We start from the raw sequence: 18,088 nt of genomic DNA on the forward strand, positions 1-18,088 counted from the left end.
AAGGTACTGAAAACAGGCCGAGCGCGAGTCCGTCAGGATGGTGCGTGAGGCAGGGTGAGAGGCGGCCAAAGCTATGGCAACCTCTTCAGCGTGCGTTACTGTGTCTGCTCGAAAGGAGAGGCCATCTACGTGTTTGCCCTCTGTAATCACGGCAGCCGTGAAGTGACCCGAGCGGGAGGGACCCGAAACGTCCACGTAGAAAACACCAGGACGATCAGAGTGTCGCGAATGAAGGGCCGTGGCGCGTGCTAGTCTACGGCCAGGATGGAGGTCGGGGTTCATATTACGGGGTAGAGGTTCCACCCATAGCTTTTGACGCCAGAGCTCTGGTACCGGCTGCAGAGGGTCTTGGTCAGATATCGGGTTAAGGCCAAGTCTGTGTAGAAGACGGCGCCCTGAAGGCGTCTGCGACAGTCGATTGATTTGGTTAACGCGATGAGCTTCGCGCATCTCTGCAAAGGTGTTGTGTACTCCCAGAGCCGCGAATCGGCTGTTGGAAGTTGCAATAGGTAGGTCCAGAGCGCGTTTGTATACTGAACGAAGAAGGACGTCCAGCTGGTGGTCGTGTCGACGACGCAGGCGAAGGTAAGGCAAGGCGTAGAGGACGCGACTGGTCACAAACGCGTGGGCCAATCGGAGGGACTGAGACCCGCGGAGGCCGCCGCGCTTGGTAGAAACTCGCCCCATCATGCGGCTCACCTGTTCGCTGGTGCGTCTGAGGCTTGCTATTGTGCCCTTTGGATCCAAGGACGAAGTAAGGTGAAGAACCCGAATATTTGCACTGATGGGACGGGCCCAGACGAAAGAAAAATTTGAGGCGGCGGTAGCGGAGAGACTGAAAGAAGAGCCAATTTAGCTGGAGAGCACTCCAGCCCGCATGAACCTGCGTAGGTGTCCACCAGAAGGGCAGCCTTTTGCAGGCGTTCTTCTATTTGCGCTAAGGAGCCAGTGTTGGTCCAGATTGTGATATCGTCTGCATATAGTGCGTGTTGTATTCCCTCGACCTCGCTTAGAAGAGAGGGGAGGTTTATCATCGCCAGGTTAAAAAGCAGAGGAGACAGGACTGCCCCTTGAGGTGTACCCCGCGTGCCTAATAAGTACGGGCCGTGTTCGGTAGAATTTAGGCGGATGAAGGCGGGGCGATGTGATAGAAAGGCGCGAATGTAGTTGAAAGTCTTCTTCCCGCAGTCTGTGGTAGACAGGTTAGTGAGTATAGTGCTGTGTTTGACGTTGTCGAACGCCCCGCGGAGATCGAGAGCGAGCACGGCTTTATCGTTATGGCGCATAGTAGTCGGCTCTATAATATCGTGTTGAAGCTGGAGCAAGACGTCCTGCGCCGACAGATGCAGGCGAAAGCCAAACATCGTGTCGGCAAAGGTCCTCCTGGCCTCCAAGTAGGCGGAAAGGCGTTCGCGAACCATGGTTTTCATGAGTTTGCCTGCGCAAGACGTAAGTGAGATGGGTCTCAGTGCCTCAATACTAACGGACTTTGCCGATTTGGGAATGAATGTCACGACCAATGTGGTCCATTCCGTTGGAAGTGGAGAGCCGTCCCATATCAAATTTATAAGGTGGAGTAGCGAGAGGTGTGCTTGGTCGGGAAGATTTGCCAGGAGCGATACTGTGATTCCGTCGGGTCCAGGGGCCGTGCCCCGTCGCATTTTCGTGAGTGCAAATCGTAAGTCAGAAAGCGTGTATGGGGCGTCGAGGTCGGTGTTAGGGGCGCCGAAATACGTATATGCTGGGCCTGCGGGATCAATTGTGCAGCAGATGTAGCGGTCACAAAGTTCTCGCGCGAGTTAATCCGTAGTGCCCTGAAAGGCATGCAGAACACGGTGAAGCTGGCGTTGCGTTTCTCCCCTGGTGGTGAAGGGATCGAGAAGGCTTCTAAAGAGTCGCCATGCACTCTTAGAGCTCATCTGGTTTGCAGCCTTCGAACAGGTGTCTGCCCAGCTAGCATCGGAAAGTTATGCGGAGTGTGCGGCCGCCTCTGCAGTGAGCGCCTCAATGCGAGCGCGAAGTTTCCGATTAAGTTTGGTGCGTTTCCAGCGCCTTACGAGCCCGCGGCGAGCGTGCCAAAGATGTAGGAGGTGTGGATCGATTGCAGGAGTCAAATTAGAGGTTGCAAGGGTGCGAGTGTTCGCTTGCTTCATATGGAGAGCGTATGATGCCCACGCTGCATATTCGGTCGAGGAGAGGCCGGCGGGGAATGGTTGCATTCTGAACTGAGTCCAATCGGTGAAACGGGCTTGGCCCCAGTGTTGGCGCATTTTCTGCCGCGGTGTGAACGAAATGCGGAGTAAAGAGTGATCGCTGCCTAGGGTTTCGCCTAAATTTTTCCATGTAGCATCGCGGATGTGACGGGTGAGGGAGAGGTAGGGGCATGTGTCTCGCGTGACCGAGTTGCCGGAACGTGTGGGTTGTGCCGGATCGGTAAGAAGCGTCAGGCTCAGCGAGGAAATGAGCTCCTTGAGCTCTCTGCCCCGGGCCTTCTCGTAGTGGTAACCCCAGTGAGGGCTGGGGGCATTAAAGTCCCCGACAATCACGAGTGGTTGTCGGGCCGCTATACGCAGCGCCCGATGGAAGAGATGCGCAAACGAAGCCCTCGCAAGGCGAGGGGGACAGTACCCGTTTAATATGTGTATTGATGGTTGGCCCCTCCGCTGAGACAGCACTGATATCATGCAGTAGTCGAAAGGAAGATCCAGATCGAGGTCAACCTGTATCGCCGTGTAAGCTTTATGCACGAGGAGGCATGTGGTGGTGCCGCCTACATAGGAGCAGTATCCAGAAAGGGATGGAGCAGGGCCAGATTCTTGGAGCGCCAAGACGGCCGGCTGAGAGCCAAGTGAGCTGAGGAAAAGAGAAAGATGTGAACGCTTTCGCCTGTTCCCGAAGCCTCCAGGGTTCCACTGTATGATCTCAAATTTAGACGCAATGTTTGAACGGGACGTACGATTGGTAGCCATCGTGACTGTCTTAGGTTTTTTATTTGGTCCTCTATGTCCCGCTCGGAATCCTCAGAGGCAGGGAGGGGCACGGAGGCCGGATTGTTCGACAGCGGGGTGGTGGTAGCCACTTTACGACGACGCCGTGGAACTGTACCCTCACTGCTCGCCGAGCAGGAGCGGGAACGCGATGCCTTGGGTTGAAACTGGGTGATTGCCCAGGCTTGAATAGCCTGGGTAACCTCTACTACTATGCGTTGGACCAAGAAGCTGGTGAGGAGGTGATTAATCAAAGCTTCGACGCGCGTGAGGCATTCCTCTACGCGCGGGGTGCGCTCTTCGCTAGGGAGAGTTTGGTTAGCGGGCAAGAGAACCTGAGGTGCCCCAGGACCCTCAAGAGCTTCTGGAGTAGATGTGGCACCGGTTCCGAGTGCTGGAGTACACATGGCTGCTTGAACCGGCGGTTTAATGGGAGTGGACTTAGCGCGAGGACTAAGCTTGGACGTAGCTGGCGTAGCCGCCTGGACAGAGGAGGCAATACTGGATGGCCTTGCAGTACACTGTTGTTGGGGTTGAAGTCGCTTATTTAAGAGTTCGAGTTGTTTAGTTAAGAGAATTTTGCTTTTGAAGCGCCGCAACTTGCTGGCGAAGGGCCGCAAGTTCGGGAGAAAGAGGATCGACAGAAGGGGGTGAGAGAGGCTTAGAAGCAACTTTCCCTGCCCAACTGCTCACCTGAGGTACCGCCGCTGGTGCTTCGAGCGGTTGGAATGCTTGAGTGTCGGCGTGGAGTGGTGGAGCCGAATGATGCAGGTTGGTGCTGCTGTCTGGCTGTGACGAACATGAGGTGGTCCCTCGAGGAGATGTTGAGGGCTGCTTGCGTTTCCGATATTTTTGATATTTTGTTGTGCAGCCACTGGTCCTAGTCTCATGGGCGCCGTGGCAGAGGAGGCACTTGGGGTGGCAGTCATGGGTATTGAGACCTGCAGGTGCGGGGGTTCCACATTTGGCACACTGCGTTGGAGCGGGGTGAGGACACTGAGGTGGTCGATGGCCGATGGTACCGCACTTGGTACAAACAGGGACCATTTTCTTGTAGGCGCGGATATACGTCGCCACGCAGTGGTAGAAGAGGAAGCGAGGTAACTTCGTGCCCTCGAAAGTCACCACCGCCGCCGCGGAATCTCCGAGTTTGCGGACCGCCAGGATAGTACCTCGAGGCCAATACAGTCAGACTTTATTTTCTCCGGGCTTTCAGCAGGGTTTACGTTGATGACGCCCTTGCATGTATCCCCTGGTGCCTTGGCGTGGCCTCGAACGGGCAGCTGCTGATCCCCCACTTGCAGCTGGAAGTCCCCGAGGAGTCGCTGTGCCATAGGCAAAATGTTGGTGCTACAGACCAAGATGTTCTGTTCCCAGATTGGCCACACTTGAATTTGCGTGGTAGTCCGGTCGCCGAGGTAGCTGCGGATGGCGTCGCCCGCGCGATCGGCCGGGACAAATGTGCGTAGCTCGCAGGGAACGCGAGGTTTCACTACTACGATGTAGTCGTCGCGAGAGAGGCGAGGAGTCTGACGCGGACGCCACTTAAGTTGCTTCGCTGGCTGCGAGGACGGAGCAGAGGTAGGCACACTACCGGAGGAATGGCGCGCCGGCGTTCCTTGCAAGGCTGGGGAATGGCGGCCAGCTGTGGCGTCTCGTTGTTGTTGAGACGCAGACTTTGATTTGGCTTGCTTGCGTTGCCACAGTCTCACCATGTCGTCGAGGTATTCGTCTTCTGATGGCATAGTGTTTTCGGAGGATGAAATCTCCATGGACAGTACTTGGCTTGAGGTAGGATCATAGCCCGTAACCACGTAGGCGGCCGCCATCGCCGGGCTTAGAGCCCTTAGCGAGGCGGCGTTGTAGCCGGGAGTGAAGGATGTCCCTCAAGTTGTCAAAACTGGACCCACCTGGATGAAGGTGTTGTCTAGGCGAAGCGGAGAACTTGGCGGTGACGATAAATCCAAGTTTCAGGGGTACCAAGGTGGATGTCCGCAGAAGTAGCAGAAAATCTACGGAGACGATGTGGAGTGCGTCCGTCACCATCGAGCGCTCGCAGCGCCTCCCGGTACGGGAAAAGGAAGCGCTAAAAACGCTCCTGCGAAAGAGCCGCGGACGCTGCGACATAGTGCTCGAAAAACGCGCTGGAAGCTCCTCCCGAGGAGGGTGAACGTTGTGGCATGGTACGCGAAAAAAAGCGCTAAAACTCCTGCGGTGACTTAGTGCCCGGAAAACACAAAACCTCCCGAGGAGCGTAGACGCTGCGGAATGGTACGCGAAAAAAAGCGCCAAAACTCTTGCGAAGGAGACGCGGATACGATGACATAGCGCTCGAAAAACGTGCTGAAAACTCCACCCGAGGAGCATGGACGCTTGACGTGGTACGCGATAACAAGCTCCTTTGAAAGAGCCGCGGACGTTGTGACCTGGCGCTCGGAAAACGCGGTAAAAACTCCTCCCGAGGAGCGTAGACGCTGTTGCACGGTACGCGAAAAAAAGCACTAAAAAACTCCTGCGAAGGAGCCGCGCACGCTGTGACATAACGCTCGAAAACACAATAAAAAGAACTCCTCCCAAGGAGCGTGACGATCGTGGCATGGTACGCGAAAGAAAAAGCGCTAAAAAACACCTGCGAAAGAGCCGCGGACGCTGCGACATGGCGCTCGCGAAACACATGGAAGAACTGAGGAACGCGGACGCTGGGGCACGGCACGTGAGGAAAAAATGGTCCCGTATTTGCATGTTTCACTGCAAATGTCGTCGAAAGACAACAGTCTTGCGTCTAGAGAGAGTGAGCAGAACGTTTATTTGATGTTCTGTGCGAGAACATCGGTGAATGTTATTGCGTTAGAGTGTCTCGATCCGTGCAGCGAAGGCGAACGAGCGCATCAGCTATGTGGCAGCTATCTTCGAAAATGAAGATCGCACAATAATTGCTTTCTAATTGACAATCGCACAAGTGTGAACGCTGAAACTTGAGCAATATTGGTGGGCGCTGTGGATGCGGTTGGCCGTTGGGAGTATTTTTGAGGCAGTTTGGAGTGGACAAACAGACAAATGTACGAACAGACGGACAAAAAATTTTGCGTCGAGGTACCCGTAGAAAGACTATCGTCTTTAAAAAAAACTACCGCGGAGCATGGACGCTGTGGCACGGTACACGAAAAAAAAAGCGCTAAAAAGCTCTTGCGACGGAGTCTCGGACGCTACGACGGCGTAAGCAGAAACTTCGCCGAAGCAACTCTTACAGAGGAAATATGGGTACTACGCAACGGTACGCAGAGAACACTAAAAACCGCTTTCCTGAGGAGCAGCCGCAGCCACTGAGCCACGGCACTTGATTACCAAACAGGTAACACCTCATGAGGTTAGAGATGCGATTTAATGGGCGCAACTGCAGGTACATTGAAGAACCATTTTCACGAACAATCCTGGGACACTTCGGATGGACTTGCGGTTGCGACGGTGCGTTTAGTTCCGGTCGAACAACAGCTGTAAATAATAATGAATTTAGAGAACTTGTTAATTGTTTGGTTCAATAAACGAAGTGATGATAACGCCATATCAGACGACTAATGGGAGACGGCATGCACCAGACACCAAGGACGCTTCACTCAACTTCCATAATTGGCCCACGCGAAACCAGAAGAAATGTCTGTTTACCAAACGCGTATGCACGAAAGTTCGTCAAGGCAAAGGAAACTTCATACAGTTTCATCTAGATTCTAAACTGAGTAGTTTAGCAGCTTTTGTAAGTTTTGCGTGGGCCAAACAAGTAGGTTCATGGTGTTGCACCTGTGGCTTCTGGTGTCTCCAGTTTTGCGTACATCTCTTGCTACGATAAGTTCAATCTCGATATGCATCAGCAAGAACGCTTTTAATGGGCGCGAAACAAAGAGAAGTAATAAAGGTGCACGAGACAAGCGCTCAATTTCAATCTCCTATTTTGAATCTCAAGTCTACATATATTCCCAGCCGGTCTCCTACAACCACCTGTATTAGAGTAAAAGCTCGTTAATTAGACGCGTTAACTTAGAAAATCGCACAATTTGGGCATGCTTTCTGGTCCCCGCAATCTTGTGCATTTTTCAAGGACATCAAACTCTCATATTCGGGTGAAACTCGGTTTATTTCGATGATCCTCGATGCACGCCGAACACCGAGCTACAGTGGCTATAGCCAAGCACTGAATCACCCCCCAATATACGACGCGAAAGAACAAAGGCAGCGTTCGCGGACAGCCGAAACGGTGACGGGTTTACGGAAAGCTGTTGTCATTAACTACAATTGTGCTTCGGCGCTTAATAAGGTTTCGGTTCAGCGCAGGTTTCTAGTTAGGTCACTACATGGTTCTTCTTTTGCACGAAGTAGTAAGTTACGAAAATCAAGGCTTCTGTACTGCTCTTATGCGAGATAGTTACAGTATTTAAGTATTTCTCAAGGAAGTGAAAGTACATTGTTGATAGGCATTTATTATTGTCTGTATACTATGAGTAATTAAGCATTAGGTTTACTCAACCAGTTCTCCCCGTCTTGCGAAATGTGAAGTAACGAGCTTTTAGCGCACAGTAAAGGGGGGGGGGGGGATTGCGTCCTTTAACCATCTTTTTATACGTAGGAGCTTCGCATGTGTGGGACTCGTTAGAGGGTCTACCTCTCTTTAGGAAAGAGTCATGCACCAACTTTTTTTTTGAAGTCGCGTTCCTTACGCTTTTTCTGAAGAGTCGATGAGCCTCTCAAGAGTGTTGAACAATAAACAACACAGATGTATAAAGAGAGAGTGAAAGTTCTTAGCGTGCATGACCAATTCCTAACTTATGTGCCTTTTTAAAGAGACACATGCAACTATCGTGTATAAAAATGCATACAAAGCTCGTAGTGTGTATAACCAATCGCTAGCAGTGTGCGTGTAAAGGCTGCCCGAGTCCCCACAAACACACACAGTCGGCGCTCGTCCCAAGTGCTCCTCACGCTGACCTATTCGCACTGAAATCTTCGCACTGACCTATTCGCACTGAAATCTTCGCACTGACCTATTCGCACTGAAATCTTCGCACTGAAATCTTCGCACTGAAATCTTCGCACTGAAATCTTCGCACTGAAATCTTCGCACTGAAATCTTCGCACTGAAATCTTCGCACTGAAATCTTCGCACTGAAATCTTCGCACTGAAATCTTCGCACTGAAATCTTCGCACTGAAATCTTCGCACTGAAATCTTCGCACTGAAATCTTCGCACTGAAATCTTCGCACTGAAATCTTCGCACTGAAATCTTCGCACTGAAATCTTCGCACTGAAATCTTCGCACTGAAATCTTCGCACTGAAATCTTCGCACTGAAATCTTCGCACTGAAATCTTCGCACTGAAATCTTCGCACTGAAATCTTCGCACTGAAATCTTACGCGAGCTCTCCGCAATCGCCCCAACCTTCTAGCAGAAATATTTCTCGCACAAAGAGACAGCTTCGCTTCCCCAACGATGTTATTTTCCCCTGTGCTTACTGGAAAGCTTTAATGACTTTCGTAGGTCATCTAATTCCGCGAACAGGCAGTTCTTGTTACCTCGAAAAAAGTTTTGGAAAGACTCGTGCCTGCGCTAAGGGCAATGAGTGGCAACATACGCGATAATACGCGTAAAGCTGAGACCAGCCAAAAGAAAAACGCCTTTTTTTTAGGTATTCAATCAGCATAGCAGGATTTTTTTTGCAATGGCAATAATCACTCGTGTGAGGGCATAGGATGATTATACCGCGAAAATTTCTCGTACTTCTCATGTGTTAATGTTCGTTCTTAATGAAGAGTACTCACGTATTTAAACATGAATGTTATCATAACAGCTGCTATGAGCGATTACTTCTGATAACACCATGTCGCTGCAAATTACGACCGCTAAAGGGAATGTTGGCTCTGATGTAAGAGCTTCAGTCATAATTGCGCTGATATCACACGAACTGAAGATATTGCACGAGAAAGTGATTACATAGCCCTGAATGTTCCTGTTAGAACGAATATGATCTGTATTACGTCAAAGCTTTTTTTTTTTCAATTTGCGCACTTCGTGAAATAAATCTCCTGGTCTTCATTGCAGACAGTTTCGGCCACACATTCGCATAGGTAATTGGATAAAACAACAACTTACATGATAAGGCCTTGTATATAATGCTTTGAAAAGACATTCCCATGATTCTAAAAACAGAAACACAAGACTTGTTAGAGGTTGAAGATGAACAAGAGAATGCGCTAACTCACCTCAATCATCGCTGGCGGAAAAGGCGTCGTAGGCGAACCCGGAAATAGACAGCCGGTCGAGCGAGGTACTAGCTGAAGGTAACTCAAAGTTGCACTAGAGTACGAGAAATTTTTACTTATACGCACGCCGAAATGCGAAACGTCGCACTCAACGCGTACCGTAATTAAACGATCTTTTGTAGGCTAAAAACGCGCGTGAACTTGATCGAAGCGGTCAGTATAACATGTATTCCGCGCGTAATCAGTTAATGTATTCCAAAGCTGCCGCGGTCGCTCTCAAAAGACGCCGATAGCAACTCAAAACTTCGAGCAAACCGAATACGAGCCAATGATAAAAAAATTCAAGCAAGCTTACCTGCGCTTGAATCACAAGCACCTAATTCATCAATCATCGCCAACATCTTCTCAATGGTTAAGTACCTATAGTTGACCGTACCATGAGAATCGGGAGTTCCAGAATGAGTACTTGCTGTGAAGCCCCTGCGCCGCTTGTGCGGGTGTTTATTGACGCGGACAACCAGAGTGGTACCTTAGGACTCGGCGATAGCTTTAAGTTTTTACAGCTGGTGCAGGCGGTGCCCATCGGGTTAAAATATTTCATCACAAGATTCTCGGTGCCCGCAAGATTACATAAGCTCTTCAGTTTGAATATTCGGAATTTTCACGGACCAGAACCACAATTTCTAAGAGGCAAGGCGTTGGAGGTTCTCCAGATTGGTTTTGACAAACTGGGTTGCTTGAAAGTGCTTCTAAAACAGAAGACTACACAAGTGTTTCGCATTTCGACGCCACTGGATTTCGCTTACGCTGGAGTTTTGCTGTGGTGAAACATGACGAGGGGGATGGCCCCCTTGCCGGAGCTTGTCATAGCCAGTTATCGCCACCATTGTGGGTCGATATGGGTGAGCCGTTAGGCGATATTCTAGTGGTTTGTCACTCCAGTCATTCTTCTACACCTTTCGTACTTAGTCGGTAATTCCGTGCAATTGTACCCGCCCCTCGTCACATACGTTTCCCAGTTTTTTCTTCTCCAATACGCGTTTACCCTGCTACCTCGGAAAGATACAGTACAGCGCAGTTCATGACGTAAAATGTGCATGCCAATGAGTGACAAGAGTGAAGCCAGTCCCCATGTTGCTTGCCGCCATCATCACAATACGCCAATACCACAACCACAAAGTGTGGTAGCCTGATCAGGCATGCGACCAGATTTGCAGAGTACTGCACGCGCTATGCTGCCAGACAGACCTCAAGAAGAACTCAAGAAGACTGCATGCCACGTCAGTCGTTAAGCTGCAGCAGTCATATGAATCGCACCTGCGGCCCAGCTGCGTGTCATCGTAACGTTTCAGACAGACTAACCAGATGAGTCCCGCTCTCTTCAACAAAGCAGGGATGACTTGCTAAGGTTGGAATTGCGAAACTGCTCACAAGAATCACGGCTCACATCATCGTGACATCAATATTGTTCCCTCTTTCCTGGGTGATCTGCGTCATTGTATGTACCATTAGCAAATCAGTGGGCCACCATATCTGCATACTCTTATCACTCATTTCGATAAGGTATCAAGTACAAAAACAGAACACTGGCCGAAACAATAGCTTCGCTTGCTGCACTCTTTCATTGTGGCCACCCTCATCAATGGATAGCGGCAATCATGCACCATAGACGTTAGGTAGGTAACGCTCGTTGCGTGCTCTCGCCAGCACTTGATAAAGCGCTCAAGGCCGCCTAGCTCCAGAGGTCTCGCGTACAACTTTTGATGCCAGCTTTTGTGCACTCTTCAGTCGATGTTTCAGCCTTCCTTTCGTACAAGTTGATGCCGTCTTGTTATAGTGACGGCTCATGAAAGCGATAGCACTGCAGACTAAACGCTTCACATTTGCAATGCCTGTTAAATAGGAACGCTCGCCCGCGTTGTCGTCATTGGACTCACTCCCCCGCTTCCTTTGTTCAGCCCACGAAACCTGACTGCCGAAGTGCATGACGAGCCATTGGTCTAATAATTGTCGTTACCCTCTAAATGTATTCGACGTCTCCGGTGGTTGTTCTTGCTACCGGAGTGAAATCATACGGCCTGCTTTTGTCACTTTGCGAACCTTTCTCCTCCGGTAGCCATGCCTCGATATACTTGCACTGGTGCTCCTAAATACAGAGCGTGACGAATCGTCAGATCATGCTCCGAAGCGGTGGTCTAGTGGCTAAGGTACTCGGCTGCTAACCCGCAGGTCGCGGGATCGAATCTCCGTTGCGGCGGCTGCATTTCCGATCAGGGCGGAAATGTAGGCCCGTGTGCTCAGATTTGAGCGCACGTTTAAGAACCCCAGGTGGTCGAAATTTCCGGAGCCCTCCAGGACTACGGCGTCTCATAATCATATGGTGGTTTTGGGAGGTTAAACTCCACATATCAATCGAATCGTCAGATCATGTGGCTGTATCTACTTTTGTGATAGCACGAGTAAATATTCTTCCCACAAAGGGCTTTACCCTTCGTACTCCTGTCAGTGGCGAAATGTGGCCCCTACTCTCCAAAATGACAGGTGCACCTGCACAAGCGGAACGCGGCTTGCCCATCTCGTCATGTCAGCCGTTCAGCTCCCATTTGGAAGCAAGCATGTCGCCACCATTGCCAATCTCCCCGCTTCATTTGCCATAAAACGCAATTGCTTTTCAGCTCTAAAATACAACCCAACCAACAAAATTCATGCCAGGTATAGGGACGAACACCACGTCTACTGCGCAACTCGCTTTTCGTTTTTATAATAGAAAAACGCTGGCTCAGCACGTCGACTTGCATCCCGTTTTTCAAAAACCTCGTTGTCTGGCTAGCCCGCCATCACGCTTTCTTCGCAATAGCAGCCACAACTCTCCTTCGCCTTTTCACTGCTGTTCACACACACACACACACAAAAAGCTGTGTCAACATCGTCGACCGTCTTACGCAAGATAAGCCGGAACCTTCGCTCCTTACGGTCATTTGGCGTGACACCCCCCTCCCCCTCCCATTTCGTCGTCGCTGTAAGCCCACCATCACAGTCCTACTTGTGAAATCCATGGCTACTGGGAACGCGATATTTCGCCTTTGATAATCCATGCCCTTGTAGATGGTCGCAGTATTTTGTAGAGCCATCACGGCACGCCCTGTTCAAAGGAAAGTTTTCACTGAACTGTTCCACTGCACTAAATATTACAACCTGCGATTTTTTTTTACTGCCAGAAGCTTCAGTGGCTAAACTGGACTTACTGTCGGCTGTTCTGTCTTCAGGCACATGTCGTGCCTTAGCGCAAACAATCATTCCAAAATGGGTTGGCTGGTTCTTAACCCGTTGCATTTCCGACGACACAAGTGCAGTTCAGTCCAAATCTTAGGCGAGCATGAGATATTATGATAGAATGTGTGGTGACACATGCGTAAGTGAAGCGACACTCTGGATCAGGTCTCCGCGACCAACGCATTCGCTTGACACACTTTTTGGAGTGAGAGTTACTTCCGCCGCTGCGTGCAAGTTCAGCCACTAAGACGAGCATACTTCTGGCCACATTGCAAATTGTAAATATCACCATGACACTGCTTTTGTGTACGCTGACGCGATGGTGAACGAAGGCGGGCATGTCCCTTCAGTCATTGGATGTGCGGGTCACCTCCCACCTAGAGAGAGACATTCACCGTGACCGTCTTCCAATACGGTTCTTGGCGGCTGAACTCGACAACGTAACTACGTCGCATTATGCTGTCCTCTTACACCCCTCTTCAACTTGGTAGTGCCGCCTACAAAACACTCCAGCCCTGACACCTATAAGCCATCATTCCTCTCCAAGATTCTCATCCATCCATCGCATACGATGGACTACCAACAAGTTCCGAATCCTTGCGACAACGCGAGAAAACAGCCAGCATTAGGCACGTCATTGTCAACGCCCATAAAGGCTTCTGCAACGCCGACTAAGTATAGGCTGAATCCGCAAACAGTCTTTACCGTCGATGAAGTGAAGCCACAGGCTTGCTCACCTCGGTGAATGCGGTCGCTTGCTCCCGAGTTCTACGTTCCCGGTGATAACGTGTATCTCATGTCTCGCCCCTCTGACCTCCATGGCCATGGATGGGTCATTGAGCACAACCATCGAAATCAAAGTAATGATTAGAGTCGTTCTTCCTCACACCTCGACTCGCCACTTCTTTCACTGCAGAACAAGGCAAAATTACCCAGTTTTCATCTTCAATGTGTCGTTGTGCAGCCTCAGGCCCAACTCAAGGGATGCTACCAGGGACAACGAATCCAAAAAAGCATCCTCTTTTTGTAATGGGTTCTTGTTGCGATATGTGTAACAAAGACACCGTCACCCACATTTTCCAGTCAACGTTAATCTTATGCTAGGGCTAAGAGCGATCGTCCATGTCACCACTCATCGTATCCACGTTAGTAAATCCCCTAACATAGAGAAGAAACAAAAGGAACATTGTATTAGTGTACTACTAAGCTGAACAACAATTATTTCCAAACACGTCTCGCTAGTAGCAGTGAGACCTTACCTCGCGGCGTCAGTAGCGGTCGATGTCTGCCAGACGCGTCTGTGGCTGCTGCGTAGCAGTGTCCGCACGGATCTGACCACCGGTAACACCTCGCCGGTACAGGCAGACTGTTATCGGCCGCGATTGATTCGTCACGCCGGTCTCGACGGTAGCGCCACGTATTGCCGAGCGTGGCACGCGGTACAGTGCTCGGCGACGAGATAGCACCGAAGCGTATGCGCACAAATGCGTGCACGGAACAATATAGCTGGTGCCTCTGACGTGTGTAAGAATCGCCATATAGGACGTGTTGTTAATCTCGCGCCGTAAAATTGCGCCGCATGCGGATTGCATTCACGCTGGCGAAGGCTTGACACCAGATCGCAGACCATCCACTTATAGCAGGAATAGGGCAGCGCTTGCGGCCGAAGTCCGAGAGAGAGAACGTTATAACTCAGTCGACACTTCGAATAATCGGGAAAAAAAGGCGAAAAAGAGAAAAGATACAAAAAGGTGACGACATCACGTCCACTACATTTCTCCCTGGTTTGTTTTGGATGCCGAACGCCTTCATGAGGGATAGGTAGTTTAGACACTAGTTAAATGTGTGCGTAGACATTTAATGCTCACGAAAGCGACTATTGGAAAGGGCTAGAGTTTATGAAAAAGCGCGCGTACGTCCATGTGTGTGCGTCTTTTCAATGCGTCTGTTGCGTGGGTTGTTCGAACAAGATAAGCTAACGTACAAGAAAAATTACAGCGTATTCACGAAGTGAATGATGATGAGTGGGGCGAAGCTTCGAAAGGTTTTATCGGTAAACAGTGAATCCTCTGTCTGTCTGTCTGTCTGTCTGTCTGTCTGTCTGTCTGTCTGTCTGTCTGTCTGTCTGTCTGTCTGTCTGTCTGTCTGTCTGTCTGTCCGTCTGTCTGTCTGTCTGTCCGTCTGTCCGTCCGTCCGTCCGTCCGTCCGTCCGTCCGTCCGTCCGTTCGTCTAACCATCTGTCCGTCTAACCGTTCGTCCGTCCGTCCATCCGCACCCGCTGAATGACTCATACAACTAAGCGGTCACGGACCAAGAGAGTCATGCATGTACACACCCACGGCTTAAAGAGCTTCGCCCCAAAAACATAGTTTCCGGCTAAGCGAGTGGTTTGTCGAGCGTTAAATACAAACCCACGTCTGCCATGAAAGTACAACAGGCAAGATGTCGCACGGCTAAGCACGAGGGCGCGGATCTGATTCCTAATTGTCGTTTGTTGAGCTCTGCGCGGACGCGCACACTCGAAGTTCTTTCCTCGCGCTGCTTTTTCGGCATAGATTTATCTGTTCTTCGTTTCCTAATAGTTGTAACGGTGGATGCTCTCCCTTCCAAAACCACGATATAGTTATAAGAAGCACCTAAACGGACGGCTACGAAAAATTTGACTACCTGGTTTGATTACCGCGTATACCTTGCGACAGCCGCATCTTCTATGGAGGCAAAAATTGTTGATATTCCCGTGCTTAGATTTAGTTGCACGTTATAGAACACCACGTTGTCGAAACTTCCGGAGGCCTCTACTACGGCGTCTCTCAGAATCATACGGTGGTTTCAGGACGGTAAACCTCAACAATTATATTATAGTTAACGTGTATACCTACACTGTCTACATGTTTCATTTACCTTTCAGCCTTATCAAAACGCGGCCTGGAATCGAACAGACGCCCTGGTCTTCATTTGTTTGAATGAGTCTTGAAAGGCACAAATGGCCTCCAGCCTTGTGTAGCTTGTGTGCAGAGCTAGGTTTCATTGCCGGGGATGTAGCGCTGAAGAGAAATGGAGGAGGCACAAGTGGCCTCCAGTCTTGTGTAGCTTGTGTGCAGAGCCAGGTTTCATTGCCGGGGATGTAGCGCTGAAGAGAAATGGGGGAGGGGGGCAGCGCCAGAACGAATACAAATGTCGAAATAAAGACAGGACAGCACATGCGCTCTTTTCATCTCGTCGTTTGCATTCGCTCTAGCGTTGCCTCCCATTTTTCTTCGATACGAACATAAATCAACTCGCCCATCTGTCTGTGATTCCGCGATGTAGCGCCAATCTGCTTTGTTCGCTAATAACATTGGCGTGTAACTGCAGCTCCCGAAACGCGACGAATAGAATAAACATGGCGGTTCCATACCAATTCCATCAGATCCATCACGCACTCCGCTTCAGTGGGACACTGGCTACGGTGCCCTGTTGCTGACCCGGGGGTTGCGGGTGTCATTTTTGTACAGACGAACATGCCAGGGGTTCTTGTATTGCGTGATGTCAGTGCGTGTCAAAAGACCAGATGGACGAAATTTTCCGGCACCCTTGACTACGGTGTGCCCCACAATCACGTCGCGGTCTCGGAACGTCATATTCCAGACATTATCATGAAAGATAATGTGCAGTATCATCAAGGCTTTCCGAGGGTACGTTATTTCCAATCTAAAGGTGGTGGTTGTAAAGGTGGGCGTTGAGGATCCCTTTAAAGAGGCGTGAGCCGGCAGCGAAAAAACACAAACAGGAGTCGAGGAGCCAGTTCCAGAATATAGAACGATATCTGATTCTATGTTCACACGTGCAAGTGAAGGAGCAGCAGGCGTCGCCAACATCGAGCCGCGCAACATCAGGGCACAACATACGAGCCAGTTGGAGTGTGCCAAGAATGACCTGACACACTGCCTAATAGCTTACAGCGCACTCTGAGATACGGACGAAGCAAGGACGCACGAAGACAAGCGCTATCTTAACAACTGAATCACGTTGTCAGACAGGGTTGTCTTCGTGCTTCTCTTCTTCGTCCGCGTCTCAAAGTGCGTTGTCTGCTGTTGGGTAACAACTAGCCCGGTTAAAACCCTTGTGACATACTGTACCTGCATGCTCTCCGTGGTGGAAGGCAGGACGCGGTACTCGCTGCCCGGCTGCGCCATGACGGAGACTCCGCTCCCTCGGTCGTTGTCCGTGGCGCTGACGCCGCCGTCGCAGTCGTCACCGCTTTGCAACGTCGACGACACGGCGAACGGTTGTTTTCGTTGTTGTTGCTGCTGCTGCCGTTGCCAGGAAGCGAATTCTCGCCACGGATCTGCCATGAAGATTCCGGGACGCAGGTCCTGCTGTGCCTTGCTCGCCTGCCGGCTGGTTCTTCTGAACTGGCCCACACCCACTACCGAACATTGTCTGCGAAAGCGTGTTCTGACCTCTCGGTCCTAACTACAATAGTACTTGGCAATTAAAACATTAAGAAAAATACAGAGAAAGAGAGATAGAGAGAAAATGAATTACACTTTTTGTATTCACTAACCTTTAACTTCTGAGAACACTGGACAGCTGTGTTCACCTGAGCCGAACAATTTCGAAGGCATGCGCTACATTTTAAAGCATTTGTAACATTACTTCGCTACTCTTTATTAGAGTAAAGATTGAAGCTGGATGTGTTTAGTGGCTTGAATTATCTCAATGAAAACATCTCTCGACTAACGGATTTCGCATCTTCCTCTTTCGACTCGCCGCTCTAAACGTGAAACGTTTTTAATCGGTATGAATAAATAATTAAGAGCAGTGTTAATTCCGAAAAACTGCCAACTCTAATTCATTAAGGAATTTCAAGAATCGAGTTAATATTTGCCTGATTTCTGGCCGGTGCCAGCGAGTGGCAATGCTTCAGTGCACGTGTCCTCCTCCTCATCATTTCCTCTGTTTCTTGAAGCTGCTTCTCTGGAATTAAATCACTAGTGATGCCATTCCTGCAAATTAGAGACACGTGCAAGAGGGCACATTCTTGTTTCTCTTCCATGCACTTCCGGTCATCAGATACTTCAGGCCACGGTGTTTGCATACTCGTACACATCGTTTTGCTTTTCCCAATCTTGATAAAAGCAGTTTTAAAAAACGGAACTGATACGTAATCAATGGTTCTAGTTACAGTTGGGAGTTGTAGTGGGTACATATGATACATATGGACCCAGATGGACCCATATGGACCCATATGGACATATGGACCCATATGATACATAACGGACCAGATGTTTAAATAACATATAGCCCAGTTAAGTATCAGTATATATAACGATAATTATTAGAGTGAGCTGGGATGGTTTCGGCCCCACGTGGAGCTGGTTTCAACAACGAGCTTTTTTTCCCTACATGCTTTCTGGTATCTGCTTAGGCAGTGCGACGAAACACGAAGCAAATTCAAGGAAAATACTGGAGGGAGCTAGCGCTTAAGTGACTGTGCCACCACAAGATACCTAAGTAAGGGACTCCTCCAGTTGTTTTCAGTAAGGGTGGGTGGAGCCCTTGCTGAATATTCGTGCGCGTGTTTCTATACGTTCGA

The 18,088-nt window shown here is 49.9% G+C and overlaps 1 protein-coding gene across 1 annotated transcript in view; it reads right to left on the reverse strand.

Annotated features, from left to right (window-relative positions):
- LOC119167192 (uncharacterized) overlaps positions 1-13,909 on the reverse strand; it is a 70,441-nt gene extending 56,532 nt beyond the window's left edge. Inside the window, exon 1 of the mRNA XM_075866950.1 lies at positions 13,770-13,909. The gene's annotated coding sequence lies outside the window, so the exon portion shown is untranslated. The remainder of the gene's footprint in view (positions 1-13,769) is intronic.
- Between the last annotated feature and the right edge of the window lie 4,179 nt (positions 13,910-18,088).

This window comes from Rhipicephalus microplus, chromosome 6 (assembly GCF_043290135.1).
Source record: "Rhipicephalus microplus isolate Deutch F79 chromosome 6, USDA_Rmic, whole genome shotgun sequence".
Classification (NCBI taxonomy): Eukaryota; Metazoa; Arthropoda; class Arachnida; order Ixodida; family Ixodidae; genus Rhipicephalus; species Rhipicephalus microplus.